This window comes from Calidris pugnax, unplaced genomic scaffold (genome assembly GCF_001431845.1).
Source record: "Calidris pugnax isolate Ruff unplaced genomic scaffold, ASM143184v1 scaffold273, whole genome shotgun sequence".
Lineage (NCBI taxonomy): Eukaryota > Metazoa > Chordata > Aves > Charadriiformes > Scolopacidae > Calidris > Calidris pugnax.
In genome coordinates, this window is record NW_015094508.1 from 3,768,346 (window position 1) to 3,791,174 (window position 22,829).

At 39.7% G+C, this 22,829-nt stretch overlaps 1 protein-coding gene across 1 annotated transcript in view; it reads left to right on the plus strand.

Annotated features, from left to right (window-relative positions):
• The first annotated feature begins 77 nt into the window (after positions 1–77).
• Positions 78–22,829, plus strand: part of SV2C (synaptic vesicle glycoprotein 2C) — a 117,520-nt gene continuing 94,768 nt past the window's right edge. Inside the window, exon 1 of the mRNA XM_014965068.1 lies at positions 78–268. The gene's annotated coding sequence lies outside the window, so the exon portion shown is untranslated. The remainder of the gene's footprint in view (positions 269–22,829) is intronic.

Below are 22,829 nucleotides of genomic sequence, written 5' to 3' on the forward strand. Positions count from 1 at the left end.
GCCGCCGCCCGCGCCCGTGCCTCCCTCCGCGCCGCACCGCACCGCACCGCGCCTCCGCGCCTCTCTGTCTCTCTCCCCGGCACTGCAGCAGAGGCTTCACCGCAAGGCGAAGCCCGCACAAGCCACTCCGGTCCGCCCCCTCCTCGGGTCTGTCACGCTCGGCGGCTCCTCCGGGAGTCTCCTCGCTCCCTCCCCGCAGCCCCGCGGCGGGAGCAGGCGGCAGCGGGAGCGGAGGGAGCCGGGAACGCCCGGCAGCCCGCCCGCACCGGTAAGTGATGCTCCAGGCAGCCGGGCGGCCGCTGCCGCTCCCGAGCAACTTTTCCCTTTTTCATTTTTTTTCTTTTTTTTGGCTTGTTTTGTTTTTGTTTTGTTTATTATTTGCATGCTTGCGGCGGAGGAGGACTTGCAACTTTTCCACGACACTTACTTAACTGGGGGTTTGCTGGCTGGGAAGGGGGAAGAGGTCTCTTCGGGGCAGGTCGAGCGTTACAGGGAGCGCGGGGGTTCCCCCGCATCCCGGCGGTGAGCGGGAGCAGTCTTTGCTCGGCTGCTGCTCACTCCAGCTCTACCAGAGCTCGCACCCTCTCTTGCACAGAGAGAGCAGGTTGCACAGATCCGGGGCGGTGTGAGCCTCTAATCTCTGCTTTTGAAGCTGACTGGTGTATTAAGGCTGGCAGAACTTTTGCACGCTAGGGGAGCGAAAAAACAGGGGTGTTGAGGTTCGCAGGCTCCAGATGTTTGAAGAAAACAAGCCCGCAGACGGTAAAGGTAAGGATGGCGAGGGAAATCAAAGATGCAGGAAGGGTGTTGGGATTCCAGCTCCTTAGGGAACTGGCACTTTCAAAGATTAAGAGAACAGGCAGGGTTTCAGACCCTGCAACAGAAAAAGAAAATAGAAAGAAAACAAAGAAAATAAACAATCTCAGTGGTTTTGAACATAGTGTTGCTTTTCTCACTGTAGAATCCTTTCAAGGATTGTAACTCACGTTGACTACGTTGAGGGAATAGTTTAGCATTCATGATCCATGCAGGGAAAGAGGGATTCCCTTCCTTACAGCTTCAGGAAAGGACTTTTCCGAAATACACTGAGTTACTGCCTTCCTGGTGCTTTGGGGATTTGGATCCCAAGATGCCTCTGGCAGTATATGGGGAGAGGGGCATGAGGAAGTCAGAGGGGGGAAAATTATAGTGCAAGTGCCAGGGTTAGGAAGAGCTGTGGGATGGTAAGGTTTTTTGAGGCGATCCCTGTCTAATTTAAAGAGGATTGCAGAGCAGAAGCGTCAGAGGGATGCAAAGAGGCAGAGGAGTTCGTCTGGCAGCCTTGAGTGGAGGCAGGACACCCCAGGGACCTGAGGGCTGGGTGACATGAGGGTAATTGAGCATGGAGGTCAATGATGAGTCTTGGGAGCCTGATTCTGCAAAGCACTGTGGGTGCAGGGAGAGTGGGGGGCAAGGGTGGGAGCTGAGTCATACTGGCTGGGGCGGCCACAGCACATCTGTACAGAAAGAGGGGGCCGAGGAGAGAAGGAAAAGATGAGGAAGAAGCTTATAAAGATAGGCGGGGAGGAGGGAGATCACCTCATCGAAAGATGCTGAGATCATCCAGAGGTTCCTCTGTGATGGATAGCATCCTGCTCTCCTTCCCGTAAAGGGTTAGGAGGCTGATGAGTGTATCTCTGATAGGGAGGAGGGGGCGGGGGGGGGGGGGGATTGCAGAGGTTAGTACAACACAAGGGAAACCTACTCAGACAAACACAATTGGTACTGCTGGTACTTGGGCTGCATTGCGCTGCAGTGCAGGGAGCTCACAGCAACTTCTGCCTTAGGAGAGAGAGGGAGATGCTGAATTGATCTGTAGAGGTGGCACAAACTATGCCAAAAATTACTGCTTTGTGAGGGAATTGCAGAAGGAACTGGAAGTAGAGCTGTAAGGGGATTTTGGAAGGAACTTCCCAATGGATTTATAATTAACCACAGGGGATTTTAGGGAAAAGAGCAAACACTGAAACTTTTCTGACTAGAATAATTGTAAATGGAATACTTCTGTTGGATATTGTTTTCCTCTGATTTCTCTATGCAAAAGAGCCCTGCTTTAACCATCCCATATGTCTCCTGAATTATTGAAGTTTTACAATGGGTCTTCTTTTCATGGATTGAGGTCCCTGTGGGAATGACAACTACCATTGCACTGTTTTGTGCAATATTCATAGTTTTTCCTGTAATTAAGCATCTATTCAGCATTTTCGTAGAGAACAAGGCACTGTGGTAAACAGGAGACCCCATTCCTTCCTTCTCACCTACCCATTTTCTGCAATTTTACTAAATGATAACATGCATTAAATCCATTAAATCTTACTGTTTAGGTATTTTTGTTGTTGTTGTTGTTTATATTTGATGTTGTTGTTTTTTTAAATTTGCTTCCATAATGGGAGAGCGAGAATCACTGCTTTTCTGTATATCAAAGAAATTCAGAATTCACAAAAATGTAGTCACAGTAAGTTCCAAGTGGACTTCTGCTTTTATTTGGAGAAAAGCTTTGCATGTGCGAAATACTGACAAAAATACAGTCTGTCAATTAAAATTGTTGACACACATTGAGCCTCTGAACATCTTCAAATTATACTAGAAGAAAAAGAAGAAACAATTTTTTACTGTCTAAATTTCTGAAGCTGTATTCCTACTGCTTATTCAATAAAGATGACCCTGAATATCAGTGATACAGGTTCAACATAGACTTTCTCTGATGGCAACTTGATGTAAAATCGCATGTTACGGCATTCTGCAAAAATAGATTTGTATTTGGCCAAATGAGATCAAACCAAGTGTTTTCTGATTGTATATTTGACATATCTAATTGATTTTAATAACAGTAAAGCAAAGATGATAGGTTTTTTCTCAATTCTGAGCAAGGAAGATGTTTACAATAAAAGAAAATCACATGAAGCTTTCAGTTGTGTTTGCAAAACATGGTGTTACCTCAGATGACGCTGTGGAACCTATAATGGAGTTTATATGTGCCTGAGTGTATAAGCTTGTATAAGTTGCTTGCAGTAATGGCGGATTTCACATTAATTTTTTAAATTCCAAAGCACAGAGGACAAACGTTTATCCAAATGGTCCTGATTGTCCTGTTAAAATCAGTGAGAATTGTATTGTAGATTACAGTGGGAACCAGAATGAATTTAGCTATATAACTGTGCAGGATTTTTTGTATGAAAAAAGCATTCATGAAGATATTTCACATTCTCGGTCATATAAAAGTTGGTTCAGCATCACAGAGAGATCGCTTGGGCTGTATGTCGCCGTGAATATTTGCAACCCATATGCATCACAGGATGCATATCAATGCTTGTTTAAACAAAAGCTCATCAATTAGATTAAATGTGTTTGCAAACCTGTGATAGAGAACCCACAGCTGCTGCCACCGCCTTCATATTATGTAGTGCATAACATTTTCCTATTAAAACAGAATGCAGTCCTTTTAAAAATGATTCAGAGGACTGGATTTGTAGCTTGTCGTCTTTTAAGTGTTTGTAAGCAGTAAAATGGAAAAATTAATTGAAAATATGCTTAAAGTATTGACACTGGGAAGAATAAACTGATTAATTTTTTCTTTCAAACTAGAAAACTGTTTCAGCTTTAAATTAATTATATATTGCATATATATGTTCTCTAATAACTATGTTACAAAATATGGTGGGCCTTTTTATTTTTCCATAAAACACTGGTTGATAACCTCGCAGGTTTTATATTTATCTTTGATTTTGTGTATTGCTACATAGTTCTTCTAGAGACATTCTAAACATACGGAGTACCTGTTCTGTAAATGTATATATCTTGTTGGTCTGTGATATGTTAGTCAGGTTTTGTTTCAAATTACCATTTTTATGTCAGTGAGTGTGCATTAAATGTAATCAAATACAATTTTGTTTAGAGTGATTATTACCAAAGCTGTTGTCCTTTTATTAAAAAAACAGAGGGAGTAAAGCAACACCAAACATGTCCTTTCCTTTTCTGTGGTTTGAACTCTCAGTTGCTTTCCCATCCAGAGAAGCTAATAAAAGTTTAAATGTTGCAGACACAGCAATGAAATTGCTTAAGGTGTAATACAGTATAATACGATTAACATGTCATAATGTCCTTTCACTTTTAAGACTGAATTCTTAACCTCTGTTTGTCTATATTTCCACTGGCTGGTTGCTGACAGTAAAGACTTGCCATGAATCAAAAAAACGTCAGACTTTTGTGATAAGGTGGGCATGCCATCCAAATATTTCTAAATCAACTAAAAAATGCACCATATTGAAAATTCGGATGCCGCCTACCACATAATGTAGCTGTTTCAGCACAAAAGGCATATAGCTGTATATTGATCTGAGACTCATGAAAAATGTGGTGTTGCTACAGCTTCATGTTTCCTTGCCAGCAACAAGATTTTTTTTTTAAGCTAAAGCAGCATCCCTGTAGCTGGCTCTCTCCTTCTCAGCAGGTTATTTTTGTGGTCATGGCATGTGGGTCTAGTTAAGTGCTTTGTTCTAGGAAGGCAGTCTGTGTCTTACAAGCACGTCTAGATTTTTGACTGAAAATCCACATTACAATGAATACAGTTCATAGCAGCATTAAAGCATTCTGCAGTTGTTGTTTGTTTTTTTTTTTCCCTTTAATGATTATATGAGGTTTTGTATAGGGAAAAGCTTCATGAAATACATCATGGTAACTGATTATTTAGAAATACAGGTAACCGTGGAACTGAGAAGTGACTTTGCTCGTAGCATCTCAAAGGGCCTCTGGGTCTTTAAGTGACACCATTTTCATGCCATATAGAGCTGGAGGATAAGCCTCCCGTTCTGTCAGAGTAACAGTGCTAACCCCAATAAGCTGGTTTTGCAAAATGGATACCAGCCTTTCCCCCCACCTTCCCTGCCCAAATCGTGGCAGGTTTTGCTTTTATCCAGGAATCCTAGCCATTGCCACAGCCTTACAAATGAAGTGGTCCTCTGAACTGCTCTGAAGGCTGAGAAATGAGTGGGTCCTCGGAGCAGAACTTCCAGTTGGAAGTCACTCTCTAACATGTAGCTTTTTGTTCTTTCTCTCTTATCTGTGCGGATTCTTGAAATCCTGCCTCTTGGACAGCTGATGGTACGTCTCGCAACCTTGCTGTCTATAAAGATTGTAAAAAATGCATATCTATTTTCATTAGAAAGAATGCACTTGAAAATTCCATTGCAAAATATTATCCAAACACCAAACAATAAAGATAAGGTCAACAGTGTATTTTTCTGTTTCCTGATCATATTGAAAGCTCTCTGCAGTGCACTTGTGATAACTTTCTTGTACAGATATGAAAGCACCAGATACTGCTTGGCATTTTCTTTATTAACTCTCAAGCCAACAAAGTAAATTTCTTGGTACAGATTATGGAAGATCCTATAGTGATGGGTTGCTAGTGCTATTTGAGGGGACTTACAGATCTGTGAATGATTGGGGTGCTTCTTCATATCATACAAGGCTGGTCCTGAAAGGAAAGGTAAGACCAACTGCTACCATGATCTTCTATGCATCTACAAAATGCATATTCTTGGTTTTACAGAGCAAGGCTCTCAGTTTTTACTGAGCTGCATTTGAGCTGGTTTTAATCAACAGTTAAAAGGAGATAATTCTAAATGCAGTAGGTGAAGGTACCGAATGTTAACATTTCATGTGTCTTGGCCTCCTACTTTTCCTATTGGCAGGTAGCTAGGCAATTGACTGTGGCTTTTTCTTTTGGACAGTATTCTTCATGGTGTCTAGGCATCACCTCTCATGAGTAACACTCACTCTAGCTTGTGCACTGACTGCCACTGATGCTGGATTCAGTGTCCTTTTAATATTCTTTCTCAGTGTACATGCAGCACCTTATTTTCAAGTAACTTGTTATTCCCTCTCACCTTTGTTAAACAAATCAAGTTCTGGCAAAAGGGTAAGTATCAGTGAAAAATGCACTTAATGATGTAAGTTGTATAGCTAACAAACTCATTACTGTGTCTGCAAATCTTGTAAGGCTGATCTGTTCAGGGAAAAAAAAAAAAAAAGAAATATTAAGGCTTGTGGAAGTCTCTGCTATTCAGATGGAGTCTGCCTTTTCCTCGGTATGCCGTCTCATCACTGGCTGCAGTATACTGTAGACATAATGATGTTTAAAATAGCTAGTTTCTGTTGCAGTCTGGTGCACCAGTATGATGCTCTGAACAAACCACAGACACGCTTGAGGTTATTCTGCAGTGCAGACCATGATGCAGAGATTGCCCTCCATTTGAACCTAACTAGTTTGTAAATCGCAGTAAGGTTTCTGCACAACACTGCTGCAATGCAATAGAATAATGGAATAATAATGTATGTTTGAAGGGACCCCTTGAAGTAATTTCATCCAATCCCCTTCTAAAAGCAGGGCCAACTTTTATAGTTAGATTGGATTGCTCAGGGTATTGCCCAGTCAAAGTCTGATTATCTCAAGGAATGGGGACCTTGAAGCTTCTCTGTCCAACCATTCCTGTGCTTCACTGGCTTCATAATGAGGAATTTCTTCCTTATAACTTGGTATTGGTAATGGGGGCAAAACTGGACATACTAATTGAGGTGCAGCTTCATAAGCAGAGAATAATAATTACTGCAGGTAAAACTTTTGCTAATGCATCCCAGGATGTGGTCATCCTTTACTACCACAGGGTACACCGTAGTGTATAGCAGCGTAAGTCAAAATGGGGTCCCTTTGGCATAATGCTGGCGTTGGTACAGAGGCTCTGATTTTTCTTGTAGAAAACATTTCCCATTATCTCTTAGAAATATGTAACTGTGCATGATTTTTGAAGCGTGGTAATCCATGAAAAATATTTTGAGACATGACTCCTATAAACAACATGAAGGTAAGTGTCCCACTGAGCTATCAAGTATTATGCAGGGACTCAAGTGTCAGTTAACAAAGATGTCCTCCGCAGGTGGCTTCACCTCTGTGAGAGGAGGGACATCACAGATTATTACAGATCTACAAACATACATATATTGACTACTTTAGTCCCAGTGCAGCCCACTGTAATACAAATGAAGTGAATGGAATTGCATTCAATGGGAATTTGGCTCAGAATCTGTCAGTCTAGAGGTTTTGTTGGAGAAAAAGTGCTACATAAGTCATTGATCTTTTTTCTCTGATAATTATTTGCTCTTTGATTTTAAATAGCCTTAACTACATGGATAAATAAACAAGCAGAAGACCAGAAAATATGTATCTTTCTAGAATTTCACATATCCAGAGATATCTAAAATTTGTATTTAAATACATGGTTAACCTTGGCAGATATTGTAATGTTAATTAGCCGGGAAAAATTCAGATGGATGTGTTTGTAAGTACCCAAATAAAAAAAAAAAGTCACATCTTCTTTGTCGGTGTATACCTACCTTATAAAACCTTGTTAAGGTTATAAAGGCAGCTTTAAAGAGAAAGAACTGTCTTTTCTGTATATACCTTTTAATCCATTTGTAGTTATTTATTACACCTAAAAGGACTAAAGTTGAAAATGAGCAAAGGAAAAATTACTTTTAAGGAATTAAATGCCTTTTCCCATATATTTTATGCATTGCACGGTGTTTTTTTATATAGCTGCTCTCACAGATTTCCCCCACGTATCTCGTAATTTAGATCCACTCACATGGATCTGAATTAAAAGCAGGAGAGAGTAGTGTACATACATTGTGGTAGTAATGTCACAAAAAATGGTAGGAAAATCAGTGTTATACCTGCAATCAATTTCAAATACTTTTTAAATCAAAGTGTTTTTCTAGTTGATGCCATCTCTTTTGTCCCATTTATCATCATGGTCGCATCTAGTCTCATTAGAATTTATGAAGTGTTTGTTGCTCCTATCAGTTGCATAATTTGACTATTTACATGTAAAATTCAGAACAAAGCTTTTCCTTATACTGTAACCTCTATATAGAATGAGTAGTCAAAAGAATAAATGTTTTGTAATATTCCAGTTCAAAATGTTAGTGTACACAATGTAAATGAGGAATGTTATTTGGTTTTGTAAGTGTATATACGTACTTATTGTGTAAAGAACAGCAAAATATCAAACCAAACCACAATCTGACTGAAAAAAATATGCAACTCCTGTAAGTGTACGACATTCAGATTTCTAAATGAGTTTAGGTCACTCCATTTGCCTATTGAGGGGATAGTCCCTATTGCAACAGCAAGTGTATGCTTAAAGTTCATTCTTTGGTGTTCTGAACTATCGAACAGATTCCTAAGTTCAATACATTTCATAGGACTTTCCAAATTGGGTAGGCCAAAACTGATACAGCAAAAATTCAGCCCGTTTATTGGGAAAACTGGAAAATCCTTGTAAGTTAGTTTTGATAATTTCTTTGGTCCATTTGGCTGGAATCCTTTCCAGTTGTCTTCTTGCCTTCAAATGAAGTCCTGAAAAGGAAAAAGGAAACAACTGAGACATGGAGAAGTGAGGATGCTTTTACCAGAAAACACAAAAAGATGATGTAAGTGTTAGACAACATGTTGGAGCATCTAGCATTTGTCTGCTAAAATGAATTAATTTTTGTTTAATTTTCATTTCTTCAAATAGAATTCCATGTTCAGTTCACATATGAACTTGGGAGAGTCCAAGCACTTATTAATTGTAAAGCTCTTAAAAGTTTTGCTTAGTACGTGGTGCTAAGGATCTGAGCCATCTTCTACTCCATAGACGCACTCCTTAAACTTTGAATGTCTAACCAGAAAGATTTAGGTCTGTATTTATAATAATAAATATCATGGCCTGACTTTCAGAGATCCTGAAAATTCTCTCACAAGAAGACATATTCCAGTTGAATGCAGTAGATACCTGTATTTAAAAATAATTAAGATACCACTCCTTGTACACCTTGAATGATTGAACAATAGCTAACTCCCAGGGATTAAAAGATAATGCCATCAGGGTATTCTGTGTATTTGCTCAAAAAAACTACAAGGAAGGGGAGAAAAACCTCAAACTGCTAATCAATTGTCCAAACACATTTTAGCAAATGGATGTTTAGAAAATGGGTCTTAGTTGACTAAAAGAAGTCCTTGTCAAAGACAGCTGTTGTTAGGAACGGAGGAAAACTTGGTCCTACCTGAAGACTCTTAACAGCTAAAATTAAAATGAACAAAGCATAAACATCTCATATGGTATTTGTTGGAATCATGGCTTGGTTCTCCACCATCTTTCCAAGTCTGTCCACGTCTGTCCATGGGAAAAGTAGCCATCCAAGATGTGACATTACTCATTAGCAGCCTAGAAGCAACCCTAATTCTTTGGTACTGGACATCTTACCGCCTCAAGGCAGTTTTATTTGGAGTGCTGCTTGTTTTGGACTAGCTTGCTTTGTAGAAATAAAGAGACTCCTAGAAATTCTCTTGGTTCACGTTTGTTCAATGGTTAAAACAATGAGTGCTTTTTCCTGTTGTAAAATGGCATTACAGTTTTAATTACAGAACTGGAACAGCCAATAAAAGTAAAGCATTAAAAAGAAAAATACCGAGAATGTCTCCGAGACATCTTTTGACTGCAGTGACTAAGGGCCAACTCAAGAGTAACCCATTCAGGTGCTTTCCTTTATTGCATCAAAGCCACTCTTGAGCTTATCAATCACTTCAGAAAATATTAGTGTACTTTGATTTGTGAAAATTCAGGTAAAGTTTCTCAAACATCTGTCTGAGATTGAAAGTCATAAAATCTTTGAGTAATGGTTATTTTTCATATCTGGCTCGCTCTCTTACCTAGGAAGATGACCAGATTGCCTCCTGTGTGATGTTCACTCTCCCACATAGCATAGGAAACTTTCTATGACTTCATAATTACTTTAAAATAGTTACTAAAACTAAGATTTTTAGTTTCATTCCAGCTATGGTTTTATGGGAAAAAACTACCAGAAGTCATAGAATTCATTTAAGTTTTGTTGTTTTGGGTTTTTTTCCCAGTATTTAGTGAATGTTTATCATTCATGTGGCCTTGGAGCACAATATAGAGTATTCCTTGCTATGGCCAGCTGTAAAAATTATTAAGCAGAAGGGCACTCTGATGCCATTCTACTTAATCATTGAGTAGATGGGAAAACTGTTTCTTTCTGGGAAAACAGGTATCTCTAAGTGGAACAAATTTTCACTGGAGAAATTGCTTGCTAATTTCTGTATTATAGTAACAAATGAGTATGGCGACTCCCTGCTCTGTAGTCCAAAGGCAGAAAATTTATTTTCTAGTTTTTGGGAAACTATTGCAAACAACCCTATGCAACAAGCCTTCCCCCAGGCTTCAGGAAGGGTGCCTGCAAAGCTGTCCAGCAGAAAAAGACCTGGTGGTGTTTCTCAACAGCTGGCTGAACATGAGATAGAAGTGTGCCCAGGTGGCCAAAGCAGCCAATAGCATCCTGGCTTGTTTTAGAAATCATGTGGCCAGCAGGACAAGGGAAGCGACCATTGCCCTATACTTGGGAATGGTAAGGCCCCACCTCGAATACTGTGTCCAGTTTTGGGTTTGGGCTCCTCACTACAAGAAAGACATTGAATGCTGGAGCATGTCCAAGGAAGACCAACAAAGCTGATGAGGGGTCTCGAGTACAAGTCTTAACGAGGAACAGCTGAGGAGAGGAGGTTGAGGGGAGACCTTAGTGTTCTCTACAACTGTCTTAAGGGAGGTTGTAGTGAGGTGAGTGTTGGTCTCTTCTCCTAAGTAATAAGTGATAGGACAAAAGGAAATGGCCTCAAGTTGCACCGGGGGAGGTTTAGTTTGGGTATTAGGAAAATGTCTTCACTGGCAGGGTTGTCAGGCATTGGGACAGGCTGCCAAGGGAAGTGGTTCAGTTACCATCCCTGGAAGTTTTTAAAAGACATGTAGATGTGGTGCTTAGGGACGTGGTTTAGTGGTGGACTTGGCAGTGTTAGGTTAACTGTTGGACTCAATGATCTTGAAGATCTTTTTCAACCTAAACGATTCTATGACACTACTGAAAGTTAATAAATCATCAAATTCAGTCCTCTTCTCCTGTGAGCCCTTTTACTCACATCAGAACAGTATCTGGTAAAGATCAGAGCCTCTTTTTACAGTTACTTAGAAATTCAGAGCATGTACACATAAGAGTGAAAAATTTAACATCTTAACGGGAATATGATTCTGAACAGCAAAATTCTCTGTCCTGTTAAACTGTATTCTGTAAAATCTTAATTCTTGTAGTGGCACAGATTTAGAGGCAAAATAAAATAATTGCCTTGATCAAAAAATTGTTTTAGCTGATAAATGCGTTTATTTTTCTATTGTTAAAGGGCCAAACTGTAGAACTGCTGAATCATTTCATTCTCTATTTATTTATGAAAATGTAGTAGCTTATAGTGTCAGCTCATACTTGGTCATGAATTGACTTTCCAGCCAATTTTCTCTTCCTAGGGAACTGTAGTTGGAGTACACAGGAAGTATTTGAATAAAAGCTACTGTTCTCTATAGTTAAAATATAGTTATTCTAAGGCCAACATATTAAAATATGTTGAATGCATCTCCTTTTATGGGATCAGAAAACATGGACACTGGGGGGCTTTTTTTACCAACATGAGATGCTTTGTACTAGTGTTTGCTCATGAGATACAGAGTTTACCTGCAGTATTCAAGTTCACATCTGACAGGTACAGTTAATTCTTTCCTTTTCTTGGAAATGCATAAGGGTTTTTCATTCTGGGCTGCTGAGTTTTTCCTGAGTTTTAGGGGCACAAGGGCTTTGGCATAATTTTCTTGAGATTTTCTCATATAGTTTATCTTAGAATAATAATGCAGTCAGATGCACTATTTCATTTTCACCAGTATCTTACTAGTTCTATGGCCAATATTGTGCAGAAGCAGACTGTGAGAATTCAAAACGCAAAAATGTCATTCCTAAAAAACATCTAGTGGAAGTTGTTCCCTGACATTGCTCTCCCTGAGGCTGGGTGATTTACAGGAGTGCTTTCTTGTGGTTTGCGCACTTAGCTCCTATCCCAGAGGAGGATAGAGGAATACATTGCTGTTCTTCCAAATATTTTTATAAGTATATGATCTAATTTACTGCAATAGGGTTGTTTATATGAATTATTTTACTCAAGGGTGTAAGCTCATGCAGAATAAGATCAGTTGGCTGATAAAGTAGAAATCTTGTGGCAAGTAAGTGCTGACAGTGTAAGTCCCTGCCAAGAGACAGGTAGGAAATGGAACTGAATTACCAATTAAAACCTTTTCAGTCAAATGTTGATGATTCTTTATTAAACACGTAATGTGCTTTTTGGCTCTATTTTATTTCTGGTTATTGGGTAAAAATGTATTTTTTCCTAGTTGGGAGAAATGGTTTTATGTTGTACCTCTTATACATGAAATAAATGGAAGCTGTTACGTATTTCAATATCTAGGGACAGGAGTGAGCTACAGGTTCCGATAAATTGTCTTCCTCCACTCCTGTGACTGGGAAAACTAATTTCTGTGAGCAGAAGTCTCTTTTTGTTGGCTGAAATCTATGCCAGCAATTTTCTTTAAAATACGGCTTTTGTTGAAATATTAAATTAAATGTTATTTAATGTTCTAAAACAGTGGATTAATAATGCTGTGATGCCTTTGGTCTTTAATAGTCCAGAAATCTGGATTTTTAATTAGGAAGTTATTTTAATTCAATGAAACTTTCTAAGAAAATGTATTGACACTAGAATAGGCTTGATTCAAAGGGAACTGTTGCTGTACTGCTTAAGGGGTCTGGAAACAGGTAGAGGTATTAAAAAAGATCTGAGGAAGTGTTAAAAACACAACTAAGGAAACCTGTTACCTGCTGGTTTAACAGTGCTATAACAGCGTAGGATGCAAGGGTGATACACAGTGTGTCTGACCTCTACCACTGAAAGCTGTGGAGGAGCCAGGAGAGGCAGAGCACAGGCAGTGGACAGAAAACATACCCTGATTCAAATTCCTGTGACATTTTGGATTAAATTAAAAACTGCCTTTCCTTAACAAGAATGTCCTCTGCTCTAAGGATGCAAGCACTGAACAGTACATCAGCTATGCAATCTGCAAAAGTATTTTCAATGAAAGCTAATACACATGCATTCTAGAGAGCTAAGCACATAATCAATATGATGTATATCCTGAGGCCACCACAATGTAATGCTTTTAAAAAGCTAGTTGGAAGCTATAATCGAGAACTAATTGGCTGATGAAGCAAGGATTTCTTTTCTAAAATTGCTTTGCTTATTAAATTTAAACATTTATGACATCTGATTTTTTTTCTTTCTCTTTTTTTTTTGCTAGAAAAGAAAAATTACTTTTAGGGCTTAGCTGCTGTGTTTACTGGGACTTAATTTGTTGTTTATTTTGCCTGCTTTCGACCTATGCCTCACACACGAGTGGATTGTTTCTTCTTATACTCGCTTCATACTTCCCCAGCCACAGAGCAGGCAAGAGAGCTGCTTGGAGCGTAACACCAATTTCCTTCATTAGTCAGCCAGTACTGGTGGCAAACAAATCATTTTCTGTGCTTGAACCAAAAATTATCTGATATGAGTCATCCAGGGCATCCCTTCTGGATTGATAAGAGGAGCCCTAATGTTTCTTTTTAATAAGAAAAGTGATACTAATAGGCCAAGTCTGAAGAGAAAAAAATGGAAATGCTTATGAGTGCCCGTTAGTAATGTGGAACATCGGTGATTGCTAATGAAAAATATTGCCACATTTTCCAGTGTGTGTCTTTCTTGGGCTGTTAGAGGTGCTCTTTCAGATCATAGTTAAACAGGCTTCGTAGTTTTAGGTATACTGTTCTGTATACCTGAAGTAAAGCATAAAGTGGTTTTCAAACTTGCAGAGTTTAGAAATGCCTTCAGATTTTCCACTGAAGGTAAGAAGCCATGTGTAGAGAATTTCAGCCTGCTGCGAGTAGTCTCACTGTTTTTAGTGAGTTTTCACAGTCCTAAGGGTAGTCTGCAAGTCAGTAACATACCCTCAGTCTCTGTGAGGATGCTGAGTGCCCTAAAAGACATTGTTTGCCCTGATGAACTCCTCTTGGGCCTCTTGCTCAAGCACCTTCTGCCTGCTGGTTCAGGAGCTCTGTTTCAGCTCAGGCTTCTGCCCTTGTTAGAGCTGCCAGGGAGCAGCAATCCTGAGACTGCTACAGAAGGAAAGAGAAGGCAGGAGCTAAAGGGGAACTGCTGTGCAGGCAGGGAAGTGCCTTTGCTGCATCTTTGCATGGTCCTCAGGCAGGGTGTACAGAGATGGGGAGAGCAACAGCTTTCCATCAACAGCTCATTAGATAAGGTAGGGCAGTGTTATGTCCAAGATCAGTCAGGGAAATACAGCCTGAGACTCAGGAACTGCAAGGGCCAGGGGAAAGGCACCCTATGGTGTAGCTCAGGCAGAGCTGCAGTGCCCAGGTCTGAGCTTGAAGGGAGCTTGAGTCAGTTGCCAAGGATGCCACAGGTCCCAGGTGAGGCTGGTCAGGGTGCTTAAGGCCTGTTGGGGCATTTGGGGCCCTGACACTCAGCTAAAACTCTCAAGAGAAGAAGGAAAAACAACTTCAAAGCAGGAAACTGCAGGAAGATGGTCAACTTGTGTTGAGTGTCAAGCATTTTAAGCACCAGACTAAGAATTTGGCTAAGAATAAGTGGGAAGACTGCGAAACTTAGTGAATTGGAGAATTGTCCATGTCCATAAAGCACACACACTGAGAAAAAAGGCTGTCATGTGTCATTCTGCTTTTGAACAAAGTAGAAATGGTTTCATATGGCAGAATTTATTTCTGAGATGTTTCAGCTCACCACACCTTATCGCTGTGCAGGGTCAAACACAAGGAACAGAACTTTTTTTTCAGGTTGCCAAGTAGGTTTTCAAAATAAGCTGCAGGAGCTCACTGAAAAAAGTGTTCACCAGTTCTATCTTCATTTTGCCGTCTATTCTGTTCTTTTAATGATAGAACACTGTGTTTGTCCAGTTGTGCTATCCACCTCTACATACTCTAACCAAGGAAAGAAGGCCACACTGAGGTTGCATAATGTCCTCCAAGATATGTATAAATCCTTTTTTTTCAGGGTCTAAGTGGCAGAATCAGAAAGGCTAGGGATTGCTGCATTTTCCGTACAGATTCTGTTTATCAGTCCATTATTTTAGTCTTTCTGTGCTCCCTTCTCACCTATGTTCAAAAATCTACAAAATAAGGGCTTATGAAGTTTAGTGAACCAGGTGGAGATATAAAATACAAGCCACTGAAATATTAAATTTGTGATTAATGGAAGCCACACACCTGTGGCCACTTGGATTTGTTTACTGTAGGGCTGAAGTTTTCTTACACTCGCTGAAAAACTGCATGTGTTAAGAAAAATGTGCACTGTGCAACTTGCGGTAATAGCATGATTCAGGTTAACAAACTAAAGAGACCTAATTATACATGTTGTCAACAAATGGTGCATTTTGAATAAGGCTAAAACCTGATGGGAATCTCTAAAGATGGGAATCTTTAAGTCTCTGTTTTCCAGTGTGGAATAAAATTATGTAAACAATTTGTACAATTGTAAGTCAGTGCAGCCTTAAAAAATGCAATTGGATTTTTACTAGCAGCATTTGTATTTGGGGAGCTTAGACCACTCATGATTTCTCTTACGCAGTTAAAGCCTGGAAGACAATGAGTCAGCCTTAATTGTGAAAAAAGTAATTTCTACCCGAAACTGTAAAATTTTTCCCCAGGGAAAGGTAAGACTTTATGAGTGTGCAGAATAACTTTTTTTAATGCAGCAGGACTAATGCTGTATTTAGATATCATGTTCTATAATAGCTGGGGTATGTCTGAAGCAGAGGCTTCCAGTATCTGGCACAGTGCAGAAAACACTCCAAGGAAAACCCTAAAGAAACAGAATGAAATAAAAAATATTGGGGTACATCATCTGAAACTGTGCTGGTTTTTTCAGCCAAATAATTTAGAAAGTTCTTTAAAAATGACAGAGAAAAACACAGGTGTATGTAAAACCAAATCACTTTGTTTGCAAGAAGGAACCTAGCAGTCTTGGTTACATTTGCACAAAAATTTTTGTGAAGGAATTAGGTTTGCAGGCTACTTTTAAAAAACAGTAACCTGTTCATTAACCTCCTTCCTCTTTTACATGAGATGCCAAGATATTTTGACACAGATCATCAACTTCTATTTCAGAATTAAAAATAAGTCAAAACAATATAAAGCTTTAAATTTAAATCCTACTTAAATATCCAGGAATATTCTTTTTTATTTATCAATCTATTTTGAAAGCACTGAAAATACATTTCACCAAGGTACACGTTATCTGTGTATGATCAGACTCTTTTTATTACAGCTCTCTATGAATGTTCTTCCTGTCATTCTTGATTATAGCTGAGTTCTCATATTGATGAATCTCCATGTCACAGACTCTGAAAGTCATTGTTACTTATGTGCAAGTACACTTCTTATCAACTCTGTTGTTGCCTTATTCTGCATAATGATCTGTACCTGACGTGTACAGCTTTTACTTCCGTAGTTAGGCAGACTTCTATTTTAAGTTGGGGGTTGAGTTGATTTCTCTCAGACGTAGCAAGTTTATGGAAACACTTAAGGAAGAAGTGATCTGCAATTCAAAGACCAATGTGTTCAAATTAGCAAATATTAATTTTAAGACCTATTTTGATACCTGCCCTTGTCAATTTCGGTAATTGACCAACTTTCTGTGCTTCAATTGCCACTATTTCAAAGCAGGAAAGAGAAAATTATTAAATACCCTGTCTGTGTATTTTATCTAAAGTACTTGTCTAAAAGCAAATTCTTGTGCTTCTTAACATGTATAGTCTAAAGCATTTGTTATATCTATTCCTGTATGTCCTAATTAATTTTCAGGAAGAAACTTAAAGGCTACATGCCATCTAGTTTTGCTTTTCAAAACAGAGCAAAAATAGAAGGCACATTCATCGAAGTGACATTGTTTTGTGTTTCAAAATCACTGGAGTTTGGACCTTTTGAACTAGAGCAAAATAGTAGAAATGCATTTTTATATCATATGATAGGGAATTCGTAAGTACCTGGTCCATATTTAATTACTGTTCAGATTTGACATCTTTGCCAAATGCTTCTCCAAAATCAAATTTGTAAGAAAGCAGAAGACTACTTTTCTTTTCTCATATGAGGAATGATTGTTTCAGTAATTTTAGCTAATCATTTTGGCTTTGTGACCTTTGAGTGTGTATGTGCCACCAGTCCTCTGGAGTCTGCTGAGGTGTCCCTTACTCTCTCTCTACTTTTCCAGGTTGGATTCTGAGACTTTTCAGTCATTCAGTGAGAGATATGTTTGTACACTATCATATTCAGCACTTGGCACTTCATTTTCATTTATAAAAATTAATTTAATATGGGAAAATTGAATTATTTTAAAAAAATATGTATTAAAATGATAGAATAATTTGCATGGGGAAGGAACTCTTCAGGTCATCTAGTCTCAAACCTGGACTTAGAGTCTTGTCCAGTTGAGTTTTGAATACTTCCAAGGCTGGAAACCCCAGAGCTCCTCTATGCACCCATTCCAACCTCACCATAAAGAATTTCTTCCTTATAGCTGGCTGGAATTTCCCCTGCTGCAACTTGCAGCTGTTTCTTCCTTCCTTTTATTCTTTACCTCTGAAAAGAGCCTGACTCCATTGTCTTTATAATCACAGGAACACAGAATGACAGAATGGCAGGGGCTGGAAGGAACCTTAGGAGGTCATCTAGTCTAACCCTCCTGCCAAAGCAGATTCACCTAGAGCAGGCTGGACAGGAACCCATCCAGGCGGGCTTTGAATATTTCCAGAGAAGGAGACTCCATGGTCTCTCTGGGCAGCCGGTTCCAATGCTCTGGCACCTCAAAGTAAAAAAGCTTTTCCTTACATTCAGATGGAATTTACTGTATTCCAGTTTGTGTTCATTGCCTCTTGTCCTGTCACTGGGGGCCACTGAAAAGAGTCTGGATCCATCCTTTTGATACTTGCCCTTCAATATTTATAAACATTTATGAGATCCCCTCTCAGTCTTCTCCAGGCTAACTTGACTCGGATCTCTCAGCCTTTACTCAGAAGAGAGATGCTCCAGTACCTTGATCATCTTTGTAGCCCTCCACTGGACTCTCTCCAGTAGTTCTTTGTCTTTCTTGAGCTGGTGACCCCAGAACTGGGCACAGTACTCCAGATGTGGTCTCGTCGGGGCAGAATGGAAGGGGAGGATGACCTCCATCAACCTGCTGGCCACACTCTTTTTAATGCACCCCAGAGTATCACCCTTCTTGGCCACAAGGGCACAGTGGTGGCTCATGGTAAACTTATTTTCCACCGGGACCCCCAGGTCCCTCTCTGCAGCTGCTTTCCATCAGGTCAACCCCTAACCTGTACTGGTGTATGGGATTATTCCTCCCTACGGGTAGGACCCTACACTTGTCCCTGTTGAATTTCATTGGGTTCCTCTCCGCCCAACTCTCTAGCATCTCACTGAATGGCTGCACAGCCTTCTGGCCTCATTAGATGATGGAAGGTGGTGATTAGATTCCTCCTTAAGCCTTCTCCTCTGGAGGCTGAGCAAACACAGCTCCCTCTCCTCGTACGTCACATCACAGGCCTCTATCCATTCTGGTGACCCTCTCCTTCTGCAGTTTGTCACTATCTTTTTTGGATTGTGGTGATAGGGAGGGAGGTGGTGTAATCTAGGTGTAGCTACACAGGTAGAGGGGATAAACTCCCTCTAGCCAGCAGGCAGCACTCCTGCTAATGCAACCCAGAACACAATGCACCTGTCATGGTGGAAAGTGTGCTCCACGGGTCCACTGTTATTCACCTAGACCCTCAGGTCCATTTCTGCAGACTTAATACAGTGGCTTAAATCTAAACTATGTAAATATTGATTCAACTCAGGGAATACATTGTCCATCCTTAATTTGCATTTGGTTGTAACCAGCTTAATGAGATACAGCAAAGATACATCTCTGTATTAAAATACATATCAGAGAATACTTTGTTTCCCACCTTGCTTTGTAGCACTAGCGGGATAACAAACTCCAAACAACCCAGTCTATGCCACTGTGGTACGTTGACCGTACCTGGACATCAGCCGTTGACCCGTGGCTAGACATCAGCCATGTCTACCAAAGCAGCTCTGGCACTGCCCTCCTCAGCTGGACAGCAGAGAGAAAATATAACAAAAGGATAAGGACAGAGGGATCACTCAACAATTACCCTCACAGGCAGAACAGACTTGACTTGGGGAAAATTAATGTAATTTATTACCAATGAAATCAGAGTAGGGTAATGAGAAATAGGAACTAAATCTTAAAACAAAACCTTCCCCCAACCCCTCCCTTCTTCCCCAGCTCAAATTCAGTCCTGATTTTCTCTACCTTCTCCCTCAAAATGCCTCAGGGGAATAGGGGATAGGGGTTGTGTTCAGTTCATAACACATTGTGTTTATGGCTCCTTCCTCCTCATGCTTTTTCTCTGCTCCAGCATGGGGTTTCTCCAACAGGAGACAGCCCTCCACAAACTTCTTCAATGTAAGTCCTCCCCACAGGCTGCAGTTCTTCACAAACTGCTGCAGCAGGGTCCTTTTCATGAATTGTAGTCCTTCAGGAGCGGACTGCTCCAGTGTTGGTCCCCCCTGGGTCACAAGTCCTACCAGCAAATCTGTTCCTGTGTGGGCTCCTCTCTCCACAGGTTCACAGGTCCTGTGTATGTTCATAGATATATACATATCTACACATCTACACTTAAATTACTATTTTTTTAGCTAGACTCACTGATGTACTTCATGTTTTCCACCCAGACTCATTTCATTTTACTATACACCTGGAATTCTTCCTCTTTTCCCCTGGTCAAAGAGAGGAATGCTCGGTTTGTTCTCAGATTCCCACAGCTGAAGCAGTCCCTCACCAGAAAAAGTTGGTATGTCATTCTTGGTTTTATTATTTACCTATTTTCACAAGATATTTAAGCAAGGTTTCTGGCTGAATGCCAATGCAGAAACGGGCCTTCAGTCACAGAAAGCACTATATCTGTTTGTTACTTTGGTTAACAGGTTAACATGAGTGCTTGGGATTCTCAGAACTAGCATCAGTCTGATGTCGAGCTGGTGAAACACAGAAATAAAATTGAAGTAACAAGTTCAGCTGTTGCCATGCTGAAAGTGTAGCAAAATAAAATATTTAGGGGATGAGAACTATGAATTGTAAAAGAGGATTTTGTTTTCCAACTTTTCATTTCCTGTTACAAACAATAAAAAATAACAGGTGTTAGAGATAAAAAAGAAAGAATATGTGCTTTGAGTGAACAGCAAAATGCCTGGAAGGCAGCCTGGGTCAAAAAACAGGGTGTTAATGTAACTTTTAACATTACGCCAAGAAACCACTACTCTCTTACCAAGGTTTATTGGCTGCAACAGCTGATTCCCCATGAGGAACCCAATATAAACCAGCAGCAGAAAAGGAGGGAGTTGGCAGGCCGTATGAGCTCAGAACTGAGAAGAATCTTGAGACTCTAATTCTGCAGGCTCAGGGATGACATGTCTTGGCAGAAAGCCAGCAGCAGGAAAGCTGATTCTTTTCAGAAAGTTTTTCCCAGTGGAAGCTGAGACTGTGACCCTGTATTTTCTCCTGAAATGTAAAGAATGCTTGCCTGTTTTATTCCAGGAAGAAAGGAAAAGCGCTTAATTCCAGTTTATAATACAGTTTGCCCTACGAGATGCCCTTCAACCTTCCCACAATTTCCCTAAGCTTCAGCACTGTTCTGTAGCATCTGTAAGTCTAGTATTTGTACAGTTGCTGTTCCGTAGTACCTGTGCATCACAGATTTGTGCAGAGTGACCAGCATTGTGGTGCCCTCCTTCAGGATACTCTTTGGAAGATATTTAGACAACAGAAGTAATGAGAGGAGGAGTAATTTAATGCAAGTATGAAAGAAAGAATGGTCCACCTCCTAACTTTGCACCTATCATTTTCTACTCTGGAAAGTAGAAAGAAGGAAGGAGTTAAAGGAGAATTCATTTTTACAATTTTATTGAACTTTTATCAGAGATTTTTCAGTTAAGATTTCCCAATTTTCACTGGACAGTTTGTCATTTTTTGTCTTAAATATGCATTTAGTCTGATTTCATTGTACCGTTGGCTTTTTGGGTTTCTACTGCTTTAAGAAGAGCTTTTGCAGATCCTGTTTTTGTGCTTATATATCCAGCTGTAAGCGAGGAAGAATTAGGCCTGAGATCAAAAGCACTGCAGGAAAAGAATTCATAGAGTTATTTTGTTTCGGCCATACTTTAAAGCCTGAAGAGGCACTTAAAGATAGTCTTTTTTCTTTATGGTTGATGTACACATTAAAAATGAACACACTTTCAGGGAAAAATGTCCTTTTTTCTGATAAAGGTTATCAAATTTCAAGCAAAAACAACTTAAAAGGAATTCTTCTGTTTTTATTCTAATAAGCAAATTAGTTAGTTTACGAAAAGCTGGGCAGGTAGATCATACAGTGCAGAGAGAGAAACAGTTATCTATGCTGGTTTGATGAGGAAGGAAAGGAATAAAACTGAAGGGAGAGACTGCAGTGTATTATGAAACCCCTGCCTCTACTGAGCTCAGGATCTTTGATGTGTACCAGATTAATGAATTCCTAGGCTTATCTTGTGTAAATGTTTTGTGACTGCATTGAGGACAAATGGTGAAAAGTGCTGGTATAGGACAAGTGGTGGAGAATGCCGTCCAGACTGGGAGAGGGTTGGGGACTGCTGCTATTAGTGGTGTTGCAGCCTTGCAGTGATTTTTGTGTCTTTGGCAAGTGCAGTCTGATTTTGAAGAGTTGCAGCCTGTGTGTTTGACTTTCCACATGAGAGGAAGAAAATTTACTTAGCTTATCTTTTAATCTGCTAACATTACCCAAAAAGAATCACACTCATCAGCTTTGGTACCAGCTCTTTTTTCTTACAGGTAAATAAGTAGCTCTATAAATAAATATATTATAATACCTCTATAAATAAATACCTTTTATTGAGGTATCAATTCTTTATCAGGGCGTACTAAAGCAAGTATTACCCTGGAACAATAAAAGAACAGCTTTTCTAGAACAGTTTTGTGCCTGAGGAGATGGGGAGGAAGTTTGCAGGTATTCCAGCAAATTCAAGGATGGTTTTTACCTATGCATATGGTCTGTGGTGACCTGCATCCTTTCTGTTATTTGAACTGTACCAGGCAAAAATTGTTAGAGAACTTTAGTGAAATTCGAATACCATTGTTCGTTGTCATGACACAGCAATGGACAATGCTTTTCTATTTTTTCTTACCTTTTTTATAACTGAGAGCATATGCAAAGAAAGCATCATCTCTTTGTGAGTTTTCATAGTTCAGATGCCTATATTTCACCTTGAAATAAAGTAATTTGACATATCAGAGTAGTATAACTGGAAGATGTTACAGTCTAACAGAAGATTATACCATCAGATGAAGACTAACTCGGAGCAACAGATAAATTCGGAAGAACTAAAACACTTGTATTCATGCAAAGGTCATTGAATAATAAATGAAGGTAGTAAAACAGAAATCAAACCAGAATCAAAATGTTGGGTAAAATATGCAAGCATTTAAAAGGGCATCAACTTAAATAAGAAATGTTTTTTGGTATTTTCTTCTTCTTTGAAAGGGAACTACATGTTCAAAAGAAAAGTAGGAAGTATGCTATACTAGGTCCAAAAGTGTATCTGAAATGCCATGGCTCCATTTGAATGTGACTTCCAGGTGTATTCTGAAAAAATTATTATCTGAAGATATGCAT